This window comes from Erpetoichthys calabaricus, chromosome 5 (assembly GCF_900747795.2).
Source record: "Erpetoichthys calabaricus chromosome 5, fErpCal1.3, whole genome shotgun sequence".
Classification (NCBI taxonomy): Eukaryota; Metazoa; Chordata; class Cladistia; order Polypteriformes; family Polypteridae; genus Erpetoichthys; species Erpetoichthys calabaricus.
Genome location: NC_041398.2, coordinates 126,823,147 through 126,840,942, shown reverse-complemented (window position 1 = coordinate 126,840,942; position 17,796 = coordinate 126,823,147). Strand labels below are relative to the sequence as shown.

At 37.7% G+C, this 17,796-nt stretch overlaps 1 protein-coding gene across 10 annotated transcripts in view; it reads right to left on the bottom strand.

Moving 5' to 3' along the window:
- Positions 1–14,618, bottom strand: part of kiaa1109 (KIAA1109 ortholog) — a 371,922-nt gene extending 357,304 nt beyond the window's left edge. For all 10 annotated transcript variants that reach the window (XM_051928377.1, XM_051928381.1, XM_051928382.1 and 7 more), the window contains exon 1: positions 14,457–14,618. The gene's annotated coding sequence lies outside the window, so the exon portion shown is untranslated. The remainder of the gene's footprint in view (positions 1–14,456) is intronic.
- Between the last annotated feature and the right edge of the window lie 3,178 nt (positions 14,619–17,796).

The following is a 17,796-nucleotide window of genomic DNA, read 5'->3' as shown; positions in this document are numbered from 1 at the left end:
TAGCTCAACAGCATTTGCAGTAAATAGTTGTTTGGTCCACATCCGACCTTTTAAAACCAAAATCTCCACACAACAGACACGGCTCCTTTTTTCGGCAAAAGTTCTTCTGTGTCATCATTTTCAACTTTATCGTCTGCTACAGCTTCGGTTTCAGAATGTTCTCTGTCAATTTTCACCGCTCAATACCTCCACTAACGCATGTACTCCGTTGCATGCGTGTTTAGCGGTTGTAGCAGTGAAAAAAGTCCCCCCTTAAACAGTTTCCCACTGCACCACATTCCGAACATTGTTTAGGCTATTTAAACCAGTATTGCGGTATAAGAAAAATCCATATCATAACAAAAATAATAAACGGTTTTCGGTATGAACTGGTATACCTCCCAGCACTAACTGTAATTCTGAAATTGCTTATGAATTCTCCTTGTGAATTGCTATTATAAATGACCTACTTTAATCAAGGCATGAGCTGGGAGAACTTTGTGCACGTTCTGCGGCAGTGGGGGAATGAATAGAAGACTGCCTGCTGCTGGTCTTTATCGGCACATTTACAGGACAAAAGATACTGACAGAGAGGTGCGAAAGGATTTAAGGTGGGCCGGATTTAAACGTTTTTTTCATAAGCTTTGGTAATTCTAGTGTTAGGCAGTCATTGCATTGCAATGTATATGCAACAAAGTAATAATTATGACTGCTTTAATATACCTGCCATTGCTATGTCCTAAACATTATGGTGCCCTGAAATGCAGGGACCATGTAGAAAAGGTGTTGTCATTTCTACATGGTGTGAACAAAACATATGTAAATACTCAAATGAAAGTCAGCAATGTGAAGTTTAATCATGTCAATTATTTGATTTGTAATTTTATACTGTATAGAAGAGAGGTAAAAATTAAGGAAAAATATGTCTTTGTCCCAAGCATTATGAAGGGCACTACATATTTGCTACCCCCTGGACCAACAAATGTCTGCTTTAGTCTACAGAATCATTTTTATGTTGGAGAAACAGAGAAAACTGTGAAACCTAATGAGGATGGTGCATTTGCTGCTTGGCAAATAACACAATGCCTAAACATAATCATTGTCTGGACACATTAGAGCTATTTAAAGCTAAACTGCGGCAAGACAGAGCTTGCCTAGTTGTTCCAAGAGATTTCTCTTCAAAAAGGGAAGTTGCCAGTCCTGAGTTTGCTAGCAGAAATGTGGGTACTGTTTGATTTTAGTCTCACCTTTAGAGCACAGAATATTAAAAGGTTGGGTTTTTCTCTAGGTAAGAAGCAGAGATTGTCTATGACCACCATGTTATTAAATTCATCACCTTCAGCTAGGTCACTGCATTGCTCTAATAATTTCAATACTAGTTAACTTGTTTAGCTTCTAACTGTCCTAACAAAGGAAGAGTTTTTATGTGTAGATCCATCTGCATTGCCTTCTTATTAAATATCACATCCTTTTTAAGATTCAGGAGATTATACAAAATGCTCCAAACAATTCTGTCCCTCTATACATTTCTCAATTTGTACATCATTTACACACCTGGACAGCAACTAAAATCCTCTCCTAGCTTTCTTGCAGTTCCACTTATACCCACTTACTCCATGGGTAGCAGAGCATTCCACAGCACTGGAATTGTATTCCTGCATAAGTAACGTTTACTGACCCTCTATCTACTTTTAAAGTATCTTTAAAAACTCACGTATTTAAACATGCTTTCAAATTAAAGTTATTTGGTTGATCAAGGTGTGAATGTAACATTGGCTACCGTTTATGTTTAAAAGCAATGTGTAAATCTTACTGCTATATTGTATATGCAACACATAACCTTTGTGAATTTTCCTACTTTACGTTCGACATTGGTATGTTATATTTATCTAGGTTAATGTTGAAGGACAATGTTAAGTTACAGAGGAGTATTTCAAACAAGACAAAGTGCTCCTCCTTCCACGTGATTCAATAAAGCACATTATTGATCTATTGCTGCCATCTACAGCATATGTTTTGCTATTAATTTGGTAATATTTCCACTGTTACATATGATGATTTATGAAAGTTTTACTTTCATTTAATTAAGAGGTGTGTTTTTAGTAATGGGATTAAAGGACCAATCTTGCACATTGTGCTGATGACACTGTTGTGTAAAACCAGGACAGAAGATGTGGAAAGAAAGTAGGGAGAATGGAAAAAAGAGTGGATAAATGTAAATATCTAGGATTTGCAGAATATTAGATGCCGAGATAACCCATAGAGTTCAGTGTGGATGGTACAATATGAACAATGTATCAAGAATACTGTGCAATCAAAGAATTAAGGCTAAAGTTAAAGGTAAGGTTTTTAAGACAGTAGTAAGACCAGCAAAGATGTATGGAGGTGAGACATGGGCAGAAAAGGGAGAGCATGACAAGAAGTTAGAAGTGGTAGAAATGAGAATGCTGAAATGATCTGTGTAGATACAAAAAAGGACAGAATAAGAAATCAGACACAGGTTTGGAAAATTGGCCCTAGTGTGTGGTTGGGTTTATGTGTATATGTGTGTGTTCACCCTCCAATTGCCTTGTGCCCTATGCAAGTTGGTATAGGCTCCAGCAGACCCCTGCAACCCTGTTCAGCACCAAACGGGTTAGAAAATGACTTAGAGCTACAACAAAAACTTGAGAGATATCTAAGGAAGTACTGGAACTTAGGTTGAAGTGGTATAGAGGACGACAGACCATGAATATGTGGTCAAAAGAGTGATGGGAATGGTAGTAGAGGGGAAAAGAAAATATGAGAAGCCAAAGTGGACAGATAAAGTAAAACAAGATCGGAAGGAAAAGGTTTTGACTTAGAAAGAAGTGCAGGAACCAAACTGTATGGAAAAGGTTGATAAAGCACATTGACACCATATAGAAGTGGGGGAAGATGAAGAAGAAAAAAAAAATAATAATACTAATTAAAAGATTCTTTACTGACAGATTCAACTGAAGTAAGCTTGAAAGTGCAGCAAAAAATAAACAGGTTAATCTTAAGAATAAACCTTTTCTCCTGCCACCTCCTCCTCTCTCACAGGATGCATGCAGTGGGTTCAACTTCCCTGACTGAAAGCTGCATATTTCTGATGGCTGCCAAATAAGCATTCATATTTTTCAACATCTTTATTTGAAAAAAATAAACATTTACATAAGCTACATTAAGATATTACTCTTGCTGCTGATACAAATGTATGTCAAACACTTGTTCACTTTGACGCTCAGAGAAATAACAAGCAACTACATATATGCGCTGCATTTCAAATAAAATAGCCAACAAACTGCACATTTCTCTTTATTAGAATTTTTCCTAAAATACAATTGCATAATAAATTTTAAGAACAGAAAACAAATCTTTGAAGGGACTTTTTACTCATGCTCCTTTCAGAAATAAGCCTTGTATATCTCTATGCATGGCACTTCATTCTCCCAGTGCATTAATTTCTTCCATTGACCCCAGTTTCCTTCAATATCGCAAAGACTTGTAAGAGAAGCTAAATGGCATTTTAACACTGTCAGAGTGCACTTGAGTGGGGGCATTTGTGGGACCATGCTCTGTAACGGAGAGACATTTTATTTAGGACTGCTTCCAGGCAAACTTTTTGTGGAATAAATTGTGCACTCCCTATGATCCTGAAAAATTCCTGAAAATTCAGGCTTTTCATAATCACATACAGTGTTAGAGGAAACCACTTGAGACAATGATGAACTGTTGAACAAGTTGTTACATGTCCAGTATTTACTGGCTAGCATGCTTCACATTATTTTCATGTTAGAAGCGAAGAGTTGCTCAATTTAAGATCACTTGCACTGATGTATTATTTTCAACAATGTACAGTTCAATTAACTTTGAATTCAAGTTAAATTAATTTTATATATCATGTACTCAGGGCTCTTGCACAACTAAAAGCAGTAACAAAAATAATTAAGCTGTGCAGCATTTACATACTATATGTGAGCAAACAAATCAAAACACAGAGGACATGAAAAAAAAATTAAATCTGATTAACATATACATTAATTATGATAATAGTACTCCATTAACATTATTAACTGAGACATGGCTATCAGAAATTAGAGAAAGGGAAAACAACAACTCCAGTTAACATCATTCCTGGAGGAAAAAGAAAGAAGAAGGAAAAGAAAGAGGATCTATGGTCAGTTTTCACAGATTATCACAGTTCTGGTGACCTGTGCCAACCACATTGTTTCTAAAAAAGAATTAAATAATTTCTTTAGAACACACTATAGTGCTTTAAGAAAAAATAAAGTAATAGATCATATACAGTTCCATGCAAAAGTGGGACACCCTATCCAAATTACATATTTTGTTGACATCTGGGGCCTCATGTTGCGTACGAACATGTCCACGCTCAAATCGCGATGTATAAAATCTAAACTTGGCGTAAAGCCACACACATTTCCACAGTAACTCATACCTTGGCGTACGCAATTTCTCCGCTCGGTTTTGCAGACTGGCGGCACCCAGCGTCAAAGCAGTGCTACTGTTCCTGCGTGGTCACCCTTTCTTTCTTAGCTCCACATTCCTGATGCGGCTTTATAAATACACTGAAACTAACTGCATATTGTTTATTAGTGTAATGCATCTGATTGTAATTAACCTGCAGTAATATAATGGTCCAGAGAATAGCCACAGTATTCCAAATACCATAACTGCTTTAGCGTTGTAACTCTCACTGCATCTTCTTCTTCTTTCAGCTGCTCCCGTTAAGGGTTGCCACAGCACATCATCTTTTTCCATATTACTCTCACTGCACCACTCAGAGTATTTATATCACTGTATCTGAGTGGGGAATCGCAGCAGCAGCTGATCGTAAAGAGAAATATCGGTATACAGCATGAAGCAGACGCTGCCTGAGCCACGGCAAAACACTTTAGAGACTTCCCAGTACGGACTTCGCGGTTTAGAAAAGGTTTCATCCCAAGAACTATAAACGCACTCAATCAGTCCATCACATGCTCCTTGTAGAACTGTTTACTTATAAGTACAATTACCTCACTGTAAACTTGCACTACAGTTATAATATTGCATAACCTGCGCCACTTTATAAAGCGCGTATTTATATATGATGACGGTATTCATTTTTAAGATGAAATGCAGCAAAATATGTTGATTATATTATACAGAAAAAACTTTAACTTTATTTAAATAATCTGTATTGTTAATAATTAAACGTGAGGACACGGTGCCGCAGCGCTAGCTAGTTCAGGGATTGTTCCTGCATTGCATTGTATTCTTGCGCTGACGCGACACTGGAATAATAGACGGATAGAATACTTAAACATGTACTACGAAGATATTTCAATGTTCCTTAAAAGTTTTGAAGAATCGGCGTTCTAAGCTTACAAATGGCTTCACGTCTATTACACAGCTGATTGTGTGGCGATTGGGTATTTGGAGAAAGAAAAGTAAGGACAGGAATTGGAGGTTAGTATGTTTGAAAGAGACAGTACTGCTGTGATAAATTATTTCATCGAAGATCGCGCATGGCGCAGCAAGCCTCTTGTGTGAGATATGAACAAGCACTGCGCCACCGTGTTCCCATGTTTAATAACATGCTTTCATTCCTATCATCATGAAAAAGATATCACGTATACATCCAGTATTTTAATTATTCAGAGAGCTGTAATATCACGAATGTAATGGATTATGTGTCATGTTGGAGAAAGAGAAAGCCCGTTTAAGAAGCAGGCAGTGATTCACACACAGAGCACAAAGAAGATCAAATACAGAACAAAGCATTTAACGTCCTACTTTAGTTACAATGGGATTTGAGAAACTAGTAAATTAAACGATTTTAAAATGAAGTTTATGATGTTCTACTTTAATGGCAAAATAAACGACGTGATTAAAGTGGAAATTTCGAGATTAAAGTTGACATTTCGTGCTTTTTTCCCCACTGTGTGCCTATTTTTTTGTCTGTACCCTAATAAGCTTTCATACGACACTCAGACGGTGGGCTACGACTTGCCTTTTCACGGTGACTTTGATATGTGATTTCATTTTAATTTCGGGCACTGTGCGACTTTGTGAACTTGAGCTTTCGAGTTTCTCCGACACTCTGTCACTCGATCAACTTCCTTTTGTTGATTATGCCACTGTTTAAACCAACAAATAGTATGTTTTTCCTTTGCCTCCACTTGGTATTCGCTGAAATTCTTATATTTTCCCCCGTGCTTTTCCCATTGTCTTTTCTCAGAAGGCTATTTATATTGATTTGCATATTCAAAGAGGCGTAATTCTGGGAGGAGTTGGGGCGGGACAGAAGGCGCGTGCACGTGCGTTACTTTTCATGCTGATCGGGATTTATGTAGTGGAAGAATGTGAAAGTTTGCGTACGTACAGATTCCTGCATCTGGATTTTTCTGTGCGTACGCACACTCCCGCTTTTGTGCTTACGCCATGTTATAGTGTGAGTTCTACGCACGGCGTTATGCATGAGGCCCCTGAAGTTAAAAAAAATAAATAAATAAAAAATCAACAGCAAATGAACTAAAAGAATGGCATTTTTATGAAAATGTTATTTTACAAATAAACTGGATTTGAAATAACTTTTGAGTTTTAAATATAAACAAACAAAAATAAGCGCATGTATTGAATACCCTCTAAATGCTCTTTATAAACACATCAATTTTCTTTTACCTGTAGTATTTGAAGCTTAAGTAACAGAAAAAGAACTGTTGCTTGATTTACCGTGTGCTAATCTAATTATTTGACCATTATTTAAACTGTGTACTTCTATGAAGTTTTACATAGCTTTTTTAGGTTGCCAGGTCATAACAGCACTTTCTGAAATAGTCCATTAATATTTTTGATTGAACAGTGTGAATTTTCAATGATAAAAGCTACTGTTTTCTTTTGAAATGTGTTCTGCGGATTCTTTTTGACCTGAAGTAGGGGATTGGTGTGCAACTTCCTTATCTCCACATGGCAAGGCACATGGTGTTTGGAAGGCTGACTGATGCAAATTTTCGAATTACCCAGATGCCAACTGTAATGGCAGAAGGGAAGGTGTGCATTTGGCACTGTAATTTAAGGAGATCTTACACTTCATGACTTCTCCAGTTGCAGACTTCATCATAATCTTAACAAGCCGGAGGCAGTTGCAGCATGCTCTATCAGTCGCATAGTCTGACGTATCCAGTGACTCACTCCAACTAGTCAGCGACTCATCTTAACTAAATCAAACAGGTTTGATTCTGTCTGGAGTTGTAAGGGTAAGACTGAGTGTGCATGAAAGCAGACAACCAATGAGTGCTAAACCAAAGGTAAAATGCATATAATGCAGTGATAAGGAATAAAAGGACATGGGTCTTTTGGACCTTGCAAACAGAAAAGGGGCTCATTTGTCTGATGTGTCGGGGTTTACATACCATGACAAACAGGGAAAAAATAAGAAAGGGGGGGGGGGCGGCATAGGAATTACAGCTGAACTCACTTTATCTTTAGGCAGCACATTACTGGCTGTCAGAAGAAAGGGAGAGTGCACTATTCTTTGGAAGTATGAAGCTGCAATTGTCATACAGACATGTAATGTGACATGCCCAGCAATGAAGAGATTATCAACTACATGTCATTAAGGTTGACATATCCTCCGACAAGGTGTTGTGTAATGTGACATCAGCTTTATTCTGCATCACACAGAGATCTGTGAACATTTTACGCAGTAAGAAGAAAAAAAAAAAAAAAAAAAAGGGAGAACTGACACATGACTGTGTAACGATGCGGGTTCGCTCCATGCTCCCATCCGTCTTCTGGGAGCTCTTGAACCCTACACCATCGGTAATGTCACCGATGAGCTGGACAGTGAAGCACAACAATAAAGCAAGGGGATGGTGCAAAAAGTGCAGAGTGCTTTTTTTTAAAATCAACAAACCAAAAACAAAGTTCAAATAGATATTTTTGAAGCACTGCACTAAATCATTAAATAAATAATCCGATAAAACAAGTGAACTAATGAAGGTTAAAAACACAATGAAGAAATCCTTTAAAAACAACGAGGTTAAAATAACGGCTGGAAGCCATCTTTTTAAAAAGCAGGTGCATACTTCTTTAACCCGGCAACTTCCCTGCTTCTCCCTTCCAGGCCCCACAACAGGCGAGTCGCCGTACCAGCAAAAATGCAGCTCCTTCAATACTGGTCTGGTAGCCCTCCGATCCCCGGCTACGTCAGGTTCCAGCCGGACCAAGACTTGGGTTCCTTCCACAGCAGCCAGGGTGCTCACGCTGGGGCTCAACACGCCCAAAGCCACCACGACTCCTCTCCTTTCAGCGACCAGTCGTCTCAGCTTCCAGTCACTCCAACTCCTCCCAACTGCTCAGTTGAAGCGACCGCTTCAACCTGCCCCCTCCGAGAGTTGGCCAAACTCCTCCAGGGCTCTCCTACCAGCTGCCTGCCTTTGCTCAAGCGAGCCTGCTTTCGCTCGCTCACATCGGCTCTCCACTTCCTGCCACCTTCTACTTCTTCCTTAACCTCCCGTTCTTTCTCACTCTCTTCCTTTTTCTTCTCTGTTCCCTTTTAGCCATCTCGCGCTTCTATTTATTACGGTGACTTGGATCAGATGTGGCAATTAGCAGCTCCCGGCACCAATTACAGATGCGGATAACTCCTCACCTGTGCACTTAAGTGAGGACCGTCTGCATCACGCATCACCCGGTAACCGCTCCGGCCACACATACCACGCCCCCTCTCTAAGCTGCTAGTGCAGCGATTATTTAAAAAGTGGCCTTTTTGAGGTGAGCTATGGACCCGCTACACCACAGATTGGCTGAACAGGTTATAAAGAGTAATTAAATTGATGATATTGAAGGGTCATTGCCTGTTATTGATTACAGATTTGAATGTATAAGAACAGATATGCAAACAGTATACCTTTTTAGGCTTTTATTCATTAAAGTTTAAATTTCACATATCAAGACATTTCAAATTACAAATTAAAGCAAATCTTTTGAAAGATACAAATCATTTCTCCATGTGTTGTTTGCTTCCATTTGAAATCTGCATGTTAATATCATATGTAGACAGATGTTGGTCTTTGCCAATGAGAGGACAATTGATGGTGTTTATTGTTTTCTGACAGCGGGTTCTTGTTTGTGGCATGTAGAATCTATGCGTAACTATTTTCAGTTTTGCAATTTCAAAGAAAATAATGCTGAAAAACATTTTTAAACAGTGGAAGCACTACAGATGATTCACACAGTGACAAGGAGAGTACTGTTAATCCAAGTTGTGCTAACCAGAGTACGAGCAGGCTTTCTTAGAGTCTAGATTCAGATATTATTACTAGCTGGCTACCTAAATTTCACATTTACAGCTGAAACACTTCAGCAATGCTTTTTATTTAGAATGAAATGTTTTATTGTCGAAGCACATAATCATCAGCTGTGCTTTTTATATACAAGGAAATACCCTTTTACTTAACATTTTTTGCTTTTACTAGCAATGCTAGTTATTTATAAGCAAATGTAATTTTATCTTTTTATTTCACTGTTACATAAAGTTGGCGCAAGATTATTCAGAAACACAACAGTCTTATAGTAACTTATTTTATCAAGGAGGGTTATGTGGTAATTATTTCATTCAGTATAATCTGGTTGTTCTTCCAATGAAAACACAACAATATTTTTGTAAATTCTTCCTGAATATTTCCATATGTTATATTGTATGATACCATTCATACCTGGCATGAATGGAAAGCAGATTGTGTGATGAAACAGTGGACAAGATATGGCCATGCATATTTTTGGGCCTTAGGTCTCAAAGGATTAACATGGAATCTTTACATGTTTATATAAATTATTGTGAATACCAAGGTTATCATAGTTAACGAAAAATAAAATCAAAACTGAAACTATTATTAAAAAAACATTTTCGTAAACTGAAATAAAATAATTAACAAAACCAAAATGAAAAACTAAAACTAAACAAAACTATTAAAGTAGCTGGAAAGACTAACTGAAATAAAATAATAATTTACTAAAAATATTTTTAGTTTTTGTTTTTGAATGAATATTCTTGCCGTTAGTCTTCAAACCTTGTAACTTTAAAACTCTAAAACAGAAAGTCATCCACCACAAGCCGCTTGCATATATTTCACACACCATTTGCAGTGACAGAGCAAGCTGAATGCAGGTGCGTAAAGGGTGTGAAATGGAAAGCGATTTCCGTGCCGCCTTTCTTTGCGCTTGTTGTATATCAACATGTAATTCGAACAGCTAAAATCAAAATGTGCTGATCAACAAATTCTTTACCATATGGACAGAAAAATCACGAGCGAGTAACGTTTCAGTTTATTTCTCAGGTGACTGTTTTTTGTTGACAATAGTTCACCTGCCACTTCACACAAGAAAACATCGTTTTTACTTTCTCGTACATAAAGTATACGAAAAGTATAGTAATCATGAAAAAAATTTGATCTCAAGATTTTGATGAATCTTGATGTTATAGACCTCCCCGAGTCCAAAAATACATTTTTTTTTGGAATAATCTGTGTTTGTCTGTATGTGTGTAAACACGATAACGCAATGAAATTGATGGATGAAATTCGGCATGTGGTTGTTACACCAAAATTGTAGATCTGTATTAACTTTTGGGCCAAAGCCATCAACTGGAAGTGGTACAATACATGAACACATACTCAAATTTTTTTTTATTCATGCAGCTGCAGAGTCCAATTTATTCAACTTTACTTTTATAATTGTTCAATATATTATTAATTTGATTTGATTTGTTGTTGATGATTCTTTAATGTACAAAATATAAAAATATAATCATTGTCTTGTGGTTTACTCCTCAAATATCCATCCCCATATCTGAGTATATGAGAAAGTCTAGGGGAGACCACTTCCGGTTTTTGAAAATAAAACGACACTGATCGAGAGATTGACTAGGTCTTCATACAAGATCAGCATATTGTTAATGATAAACCATGTTTTTAAAGCAAAAGTGGTTTGAACAGCGCAGCGATACAATCTTCGTAAAATTCCTGAGTTGGCAACGTCTCTACTGAACTACAGGTAGGTTTGCGAAGACAGTCTGCCAAATGATGAAAAACTAAACATAATAATGTGTTTTTGTATTTATTCTATATTTAATCATTTATCTTTTTTAGTTCATATTCACAATTCAAAAATACCGGATCTTGTGAAAGTAATCAAGTAGAATTCTTTTTTAAAATATTTGTCCCCCTTTTTTCAATGTTTCTCTCGCTCTCAATATAGATAATTGAAATATCATATTCTTTTCGTTCTTAACATCAGCCGTATCACACATATTGCATACCAGGGATTTTTCCTGTCTTGCATCCAAACATGCTGGGGCAGGCTCCAGGTTTCCTGCAATCCTACTCTGGATAAACAGGTTTAGATAATGCATATATTGTTCTTAATCTCAGATGCGGTCTCTGTGGTTTTGTGCCCATCCATACACCTATTACATGTTATCACTCTGCTCATTAAGGGTTTACTGCTTTTATACATTGGCTATTCAAGTCTCACTGCCCCTAACCTTGACACTAAATGCATGTTTTCTTTGTTTTCATCAATACAGCTAGATGGGGTCTGCACACTGATTCAAGTCTATAAGTCCTGTTCTTCCTAAGCCCCCATGATTTTCATGATCACACCTGTCAGAACACAGCTGAATCTGTTTTCTGATTTTTTATATCTTTTCAGGCCTACAGGTAGCAAAATTCTGTCTATAAATTGCATGTGCCTGAGATGGAATCAGAGATCAATATGGTTGGTATAATAATGGTACAATAAAAGAAAAAGATAAAAAGTGCCAACAGTCAGCACACATTTGTTCAGCACAAATGACATAGAAAGTATTTTAAAAATTATAAAATTGTGTAAAATTGTTCATATTCAGTATCTGGTTTTGATTATGCCCGTTTTTATCAGACAAAAACAAAACCAGATAGTATAAGTAATGTAGTAAGCTTCCACTAACATTAAACTCATATCCAAATCCATTAAGTGTACAGTTCTGTTCAATTGTGACACAAAACTAAACTCCGTAGAAGCTGCTTGCCAGAATTACTAAAACTAAAACTATAAAATAGAAATGTTTTTGTGAAATAAAAACTATATTAAAACTGAATATACACAATGAAGGAAAACTAAAACTAAACTGAATTTCCAAGTAAGGTCAGAAAAAACACAGAAATAAAAACTAATATAAAAAGGAAAAACTATAATAACCTTGGTGAATACATTAATTATCACCTTGCTATTGTCATAAACCCTATATAGGATTTTACAGAATTACACTAGTAGGATTCAGTAGTAGAACAGAATTGTTTTGCCTACATCCACATACATAGTTTTAATATGAAACATCTGATCCGGGTGACATCTATAATGTAAGCACTATTATTATTTTATCATAGTCTCTAGACCATACAATGCAGCATTAAGCAAGTTTTTTTCTACAGGTGAAACACCATAATTTCCACCAACTTTTTCTGAACCAAATATACAGTATGCTATGGAAAAATGATAAGGCCTATATTTTTTTTCTCTCTTCTTCTTTCGGCTGCTTCCGTTACGGGTTGCCACAGCGGATCATCTTCTTCTCACAATAATAAGAAAAAGTGTGCTTCTTAAATCCAATCCCATATTAAATGCTAAAACAATAATTACCGATTATGAATTTTACAATTTTAATAAAAAAAAGAAAGAAAGCTATTAACACAGTATATATCCTACATATGCAACACCTGATTATAAGCACACGGTTCCTATATTTCAACAGCTGGAGTAAGGGGCGAAGTAAATATCTTGCTCAAATTCACACTTTAAATTGGATTTGGAAACCAAATGTGAAAATGTGTTGTTTTTGGGCCACGATAAGCCCTAAGCAAAACTACACAACAGCTTGATCCAACAGTAATGCAAGCAACAGAGAACTAAATATTTCAATTGACTATTTTATCAGCATAAAATAAGTTCGTCCAAGGCTCAGAAATGTGTCTTGCTGTGCAATACTTTTGGTCTGTATAAACAATGGCTTGGTGGTGGTCTACAAAAACTAGCCCACCAATGACTAAGTATTCTCCCACCTATCATCATTTGTATGCAACTCATTCGCTATAAAAAAAAATATTCTGAAACTGGGCATATTTATTTTTTTGGTAAAATGAAAGAAAGTCAAAAAGCATTTAAAAATACAATGGCACATTTAAGTTTCAGTTTTGCAAAATAAATAAATAGTCATTGGAGTTGCAAGGTAGAAAGTTTTGGCCACTCATTAATTTTTAATGCACTTCCACATCGTGCAGGCTGAAGTTCACCCTGGCAACAGTGGGCTCAAGGCAGGATCCAACCCTTGATGAGAATCCAGTCTGTCACAGTGAACACCTCAATTATATCACACTTGCTGGCCGAATTTACAGTTACTAAGTTGCATAACATGTAGGTCTTTCCAATGAGCAAAGTACCCCACAGAAAACACAAAGAAGCAGAGAGGGAACAAACAAAACTCCACAGAAGAGAACGAAGCTAACATCGATGTCATGTTTCCTTTTCACCCGAAACGGTGAACTTTAGTTCCCAACTCATGCCGTTTCTTCAGCAGCTAAAGGGGATCCAATTTTATTTTTTCATACACGTCACTATATACGTTGAGCAAATAATCCAAAACACACTTTTTTCGGAAAGAAATCGGGGTACTCGGAGCATAACATGCTATCAGAGTTCCCGTTGATGGCTTATATTAACATTCACTTCCCCTAACTTTACCTCTTTCCGTATCTTCAATATGTACAAGTAAATTAAGATAACATCTGCTGACGAGAGCTATAAATATATCACCATGGTAAACTGAAGTTTTTTGAACACTTAGAAAAATTAAGTATCAAAATGTAATTGCTTCTCTCATAAGAACCAAGGCAATCACACAAGTTGGCGTACGTAAGCTATGACAAAGACATTTATTATCTGATAAAAAAAGATGAGTCAGTCAGTTTTCTGAAAAGCAAATCTGTATTAATCTGTATCACCCATATCATATATGACGAAATGGTACATCGAGCTCACCCTGAGTTTCCCACTTTTAAAAGTACGCCCTCGGACTAATTACTAGCTAATTTCGGATCGTTTTAGCAGCGATACACAAATACGGTTCACATTGCCAGCAACCCTTTAATCCCTATTTGAAAGCCAATGGAATGTTAACTAAAACAATGGTCGCTATTACATTGTAAGATACGTTTTATAATATAAAAGCATGAGTACAAACATAAACGGTTTAACAATCACTTCATAATAGTGCCAGTAAAACTCAGGTGCTCGACACTTAATGTCACCCAGACGAGCCGCGCCGACTACGGCATATCGCAGACCCAAAAGAGAAACTACAAGGCCGCGCCCAGGGTAGCACCGCGGCTTTCAACATTAGATGCTGTATGAAATAAGAAGCCTCCTTAATTTACCTCACGTCCCTTCGGTCTTTATATCGCATCTTCCCGGGACTGCCATGCCGTATCATTTACTCCAATTTATTTCAACAGTAGAAAAAAGGGACAAAAGATATATCTTCCTGACAGTGTTTACATCGTCTTTTAAATTAACCTGTTTGGTCGCGCGATGTCACTGAGCGTAACCAATCGCTTTGTACGGTACGTCAAAGTAAAGCCAATCAGACGCCTGGCGTTCCGTCGTGTCAACTTTAATCCCGCCCTTAGCGAAGTGGGCAGGGCCCCGTATGTAGATTACCGGAAGTATGCAAATCATCAGGGAAGCGTGGCTACTGTCTGAGAAAAGTGCGCAAGTGCCGAAATTATCATACGATAGTATTGATTTAATGCACTTTGTACGGTAAGTAATGGCATGCACCGAAAGAAATGACCAAGGCACACATTTCTAATGGGTTTTACTCATCTTTTGTTTTGACATATATACGCCTTCTTTAGGAGAATGTATTTTCCTTCATCTTATATCTTAAATAATTTAAGCTCCACAACCTTGTCCTCTTTTGGCATTCACACAGAGACCTCTGGACATTTTTGTGAATGCAGAGTAGGAAAAATGTCAATTATGTTTAACTTTGAGAAAATGTATTGTAAAGCTTTTAAGTATAAGCTCACTGAGCAACTTATTAGGAACACCTGTACACCTTTTTAACCAGGCAATTATACAAGCAGCCAATCATGTGGCAGCAGTGCAATGCATGCCCTGTAAAACTGCAGTGAGCAGAAAAGTATCACAGAATGCACAAAACATCAAACCTTGAGGTGGATGGGTTACAGCAACAGAAGACCACATCAGGTTCCATTTCTGTCAGCCAGGAACTGGAAGCTGAAGCTGCAGTGGGCACAGAGTCAGCAAAACTGGACAGCTGAAGACTGGATATACATACCCTAGTCTGAAAAATCTCTGTTTCTGCTGGGGTACAAAGATTTTAGGATCAGAATTTGGCACCAACTGTATGAATCCATGCACCCAACCTGCCTTTTAGCAACAGTTCAGTCTGGTGGTAGTGGTTAATGGTGTGGGGAATATTTTTAAATACCAATCAATAATCTCTTGAATGCCACATCCTATTTTATTATTTTTGCTGGCCATGTGCATCCCTTCATGGCCACCATTTACCCATCTTCTAATGGCAATTTTCAGTGTGATAATGCACCATATCACAAAGCAAAAGTCGTTTCAAACTGGTTACACAAACATGACAAAGAGTTCAGTGTTCTTCAGTGGTCTTCTGAGTCACTAGATAGATAGATAGATAGATAGATAGATAGATAGATAGATAGATAGATAGATAGATAGATAGATAGATAGATAGATAGATAGATAGATAGATAGATAGATACTTTATTAATCCCAAGGGAAAATTTACATACTCTAGTAGCAGCATACTGATACAAAAAACAATATTAAATTAAAGAGTAATAAAAATGCAGGTAAAAACAGACAATAACTTTGAATAATGTTAACGTTTACCCCCCTGGGTGGAATTGAAGAGTCGCATAGTTTGGGGGAGGAACGATCTTCTCAGTCTGTCAGTGGAGCAGGACAGTGACAGCAGTCTGTCGCTGAAGCTGCTCTTCTGTCTGGAGATGACACTGTTTAGTGGATGCAGTGGATTCTCCATAATTGATAGGAGCCTGCTGAGCGCCTGTCGCTCTGCCACAGATGTCAAGCTGTCCAGCTCCATGCCAACAATAGAGCCTGCCTTCCTCACCAGTTTGTCCAGGCGTGATGCGTCCTTCTTCTTAATGCTGCCTCCCAAGCACACCACCGCGTAGAAGAGGGCGCTCGCCACAACCATCTGATAGAACATCTGCAGCATCTTATTGCAGATGTTGAAGGACGCCAGCCTTCTAAGGAAGTATAACCGGCTCTGTCCTTTCTTACACAGAGCATCAGTATTGGCAGTCCAGTCTAATTTATCATCCAGCTGCACTCCCAGGTATTTATAGGTCTGCACCCTCTGCACACAGTCACCTCTGATGATCACAGGGTCCATGAGGGGTCTGGGCCTCCTAAAATCCACCATCATCTCCTTGGTTTTGCTGGTGTTCAGGTGTAGGTGAGTCGCACCATTTAACAAAGTCCTTGATTAGGTCCCTATACTCCTCCTCCTGCCCACTCCTGATGCAGCCCATGATAGCAGTGTCGTCAGCGAACTTTTGCACGTGGCAGGACTCCGAGTTGTATTGGAAGTCCGATGTATATAGGCTGAACAGGACCGGAGAAAGTACAGTCCCCTGTGGCGCTCCTGTGTTGCTGACCACAATGTCAGACGTGCAGTTCCCGAGACACACATACTGAGGTCTGTCTTTAAGATAGTCCACGATCGATGCCACTAGATGTCAACAGAACAGCTTTGGGATGTGGTAGAATGGGAGATTCACAGCATGAATGTACAGCTGACAAATCTACAGAAATTGTGTGTTGCAATCATGTTGACAAGAAAAGAATTGCAAAGGAAACATCTTTTAGAATTAATGCCATGAAGAACAGAGGTTGTTTGAGAGCAAAAAGAAGCCATATCAGGTATTGGTACGGTGTTTCTAATATTTTATTTGTATAGTGTCCATAGCTGCACTTTACTATAGTCTTCGAGGTAGTCTGAGGTGTGAAGAGTGTCAGTACTCTATAGATAAATGTGTAGTTCACTAAAAGTATTATTTTTTTCTAATTATTCAGTTTACAGTCACCTCATAGGGCACAGCATGGCATCTTAAAATTGGCCCAGTTTAATATATTGGTACCACTGCACATATAAAAGTGAAATCATCATGCTTGTAAAAAAATAAATCAACTAGATGGCATTAGAGATTGAGGAGTGGCCTCATGTTAGAAGTGTGTTTAAACAGTTTTAATTTTGACCTTTTAAAAAGGCAGGTTTAGAGGCAGAAATTATAGGCATGGGTGACTTTAATTGCCCAAATATTAACTGGGCTAGCCTTACAAATAGCAGGACACAACAGGAGATTTTACATGTAATCAGTAACTGTTTTAAATACAATAGGTTAAAGCACCAATAAAGTTGGAGGCCTGTCCAGTATTCTGTAATAATCAGGATAGCATTGAAGGGATAAAGGTTGAACCATTATGATCTAGTAAGCATAATATAATAAATTTACAGTATTCTAAACCAAAAACAGTTACATTTATTTTTGTAAGGAAGACTTTAAGAACTGAATTAAACGCTTTACAAAAATCGACAAAGGCTGCAAAGAAATTCTGCCGATATTTGCGTTTGCGATTGATGAGAACCCTAATTGCTAGGGTGAGGTTGATGGTAGACCTCTTAGGCGTAAA